Here is a 2,944-nt window from a genome sequence, read left to right as displayed (position 1 = left end):
CAAGCTTTGCCCCCAAATGTTTGAACTCCTCACTCTGTGACTTGTGAATTTCAACATTTTTAGGTGGTTGAATTTCATTTTGTTTGACAGGCTCTCTTACATTTATGGCTTTCACTTCTTGAATATCTGAGGGAAATTCCATCCAACTTTTGTTCGACCATTCACGGAGGTTCAATGTCACTTGATCAATTAACGAATAAGCTTCATCTACACTTTTGTCCATAAAAGAACCTCCAGCTGATGAATCCAATAAAGTCTTGTCTGAGAAAGAAATTCCCCCATAGAATATGTGCAAAATCAACCATTTTTCAAAACCATGATGAGGGCACTGTCTTTGAAGACTCTTGAATCTATCTGCTTCAAATAATGATTCTCCATATGCCTGAGCAAAATTTGTTATGCAATTCCTCATATACACCGTTCTACTTGGAGGGAAAAAATGATTCAGAAATTGCTTCTCCAATTGTTCCCAACTTGTGATGCTTTGAGGACAGAGAGAATATAGCCAAGTCATTGCTTTATCCTTGATACTGAAAGGAAATGTCATCAATCGAACTGCATTTGCTGATACTCCTTCGCATTTCACCAAATCACAAATCTCTAAAAATGTTTCAAGATGCATATAAGGACTTTCTGATACTTCTCCTCCAAATTTGTGACCTTGTATCATGAAAATTATCTCTGGGTCTAGTTGGAAACTTTCTGCTTCAATTTGAGGTTGCACAATGGGAGATAAAAATCTTGCAGAAAAGGGTGTAGAAAAATTTCTCATGGGCCTGCTTGACATGTTAGTGCTCATGGATATTCAAGAAGAAAAAGAAAATTATCAAGAATCAAAAACAAGAAATAAAATGCAATATGAAAAGCAAGAAAGCAAATGCAGAATTTAAATTGCAAGAAAGAAAGTGCATAATGAAAATAAGAAAGAAAAGATAAAAGGGAAAAGAAAAATATCTAGAATAATTCATATGCTAAAAATTGCAAGATATGTTTACAAAAGAAAATAAGAAAGAAACTAGATCAAAAGAGAAAACAGAGAAAAGTTAGATTAGAGTGCTAGAAATCAAGAATGCAAAGTTAGAATTAGAATTAGAATTGCAACAAAAAGAATTGTCAAGAATGTTATTCAAGAAAAGAAAAGCTTATAGAAACAGGATTCTAAAGTTACAACTATGAAAATGTAAAGAAAGAAAGAAAAGTTATGTTTAGTCTAACTCAATTGATAATTCCTAATGTTATAGCGCAGTCCCCGGCAATGGCGCCAAAAACTTGTTACGCTCCAAAAGTGTACGGAAATGTCGCAAGTAATATAAAAGATTATCGTATCCACAGGGACTGGAATAAGCACTAGAAATGTCTCAATGCGAATTAGCTAAACAACTATCCAATCGTTTCAAAAGCAAAGTAAAGGTAAACAAATCTAATCTTAAAGATCAACAAACAAGAGTCTAGTGTTTTGGGTTATGATAAAGGGAGATTCTAGGAGTTTCGATTTCTTTGTAAGATTTCTTGAATGTAAATGGTTCACCAATTCTTATCCCTCAATTGCCAAACATGTAGAAAGTTGCCGGTTCTCTCTTGCAATAGACAACCGGCTAAGGACTGAGAAATGTATCTAAGTAGGATTAATTAGACATGAACCTACATTGTCCTTACACAGAAGCGCACCTATTACTATGCCTTCCTCGGATATCAACATAGAAGCCCACAACTCATTAATCTATCAAGATACAAAAAACTAATCACAAGATCCATCCTACTCTCTTGAATATTCCCATTTCCTCTTCAAGATTATCTCTCAAACGTCCTTACACGGGCTTGCACCTGTCACGTGGATCCCTCGGATGATCGAGTGAGAGTTTATCTTTACAAAGTCCACAAGAAATCCAAACAATCAATCAAGAATGAGAATTAAGCACAAATCACCATTAATCATTCAAGATCTAATTGATACAAGCAAGTCAATGTCATTGAAACAAGAAAATGGCAAATCCATTAGAGATTACATCAATCCATCATACAAATACTCCCTTAATCCTAGAATACAAGATCTACTCCATGAATCGAGGAAGAAAACCCGAAGAAATAGAGAATACAAGCATTTCTTAAATCCCCAATCCAAGAAATCAAGAAGAGGGGGAAAGAGAAAACTTATCTACGAAGAAGCCTCGTCTTCGGATCCAATCCTCGCTCCGGAGTCGAAATCGTCGAGATCTCCCTTAGAATCGCCCAGAAATCCTCCCAAGAATGGGAGGAAACCACCAAATCTTGCCTTCTCCCAAAGGGGGAGAGATCCCCTTTCAATTCATGAAGAAGGGTTTAAATAGAGGAGGGAATCGGGCGCCACACGGCCCCGTGACACGGTCGTGTGAGATTCACACGGCCATGTCCAGAGCTGCACGGCCGTGTGACTCACACGGCCAGGAACCTTCTGCTCTCTGGAAATGCTACACGGCCGTGTGGTGCACACGGCCACAGCCTGCTTGGTCTCTGGAAACCTCACACGGCCGTGTAGATCCACACGGCCATGTAAGGCTTCTGCTCTGGTTGGCTTCAAATCTTGACACGGCCGTGCGAGGTTCACACGGCCATGTCATCTTCCTCTTCTGTTGGTGCCAAACTCCACACGGCCCGAGCTCCATACCAGTGCATGGCCGTGTGAGGTACACGGCCCGGTGCTTTCTCCCTTTGTTTCCTCCAATGCATGCCCAAAGATGTAGATTCTTCACCAAATCGACTCCTGTGTACAGAAAATGCACAAAAAGCAGATCTCCGAACCAAAAGAGTAAATATGCTAAAAGGAAAGCTGGAAGTATAAAAATGCATAGATCAAGCATGCTCAAAATATGTAAATGTGCGTAAAAACATGCATAAAAGAGTATATAATCTACGCACATCAACTGCTCTGATACCAACTGTAACAACCCACCCTTCTTACTACTAC

At 38.9% G+C, this 2,944-nt stretch overlaps 1 non-coding gene across 1 annotated transcript; it reads left to right on the top strand.

The window, feature by feature from the left end:
- The first annotated feature begins 311 nt into the window (after positions 1 to 311).
- On the top strand, positions 312 to 414 carry LOC121998912. Its single transcript, XR_006116697.1, has one exon. It is a non-coding gene; the product is annotated as a small nucleolar RNA R71 (small nucleolar RNA).
- The last annotated feature ends 2,530 nt before the right edge of the window (positions 415 to 2,944 follow it).

The sequence above is a fragment of the Zingiber officinale genome, chromosome 6A (genome assembly GCF_018446385.1).
Source record: "Zingiber officinale cultivar Zhangliang chromosome 6A, Zo_v1.1, whole genome shotgun sequence".
NCBI lineage: Eukaryota > Viridiplantae > Streptophyta > Magnoliopsida > Zingiberales > Zingiberaceae > Zingiber > Zingiber officinale.
The sequence above is the reverse complement of the archived record's forward strand: the minus strand, read 5'-3'. Positions and strand labels throughout refer to the sequence as shown.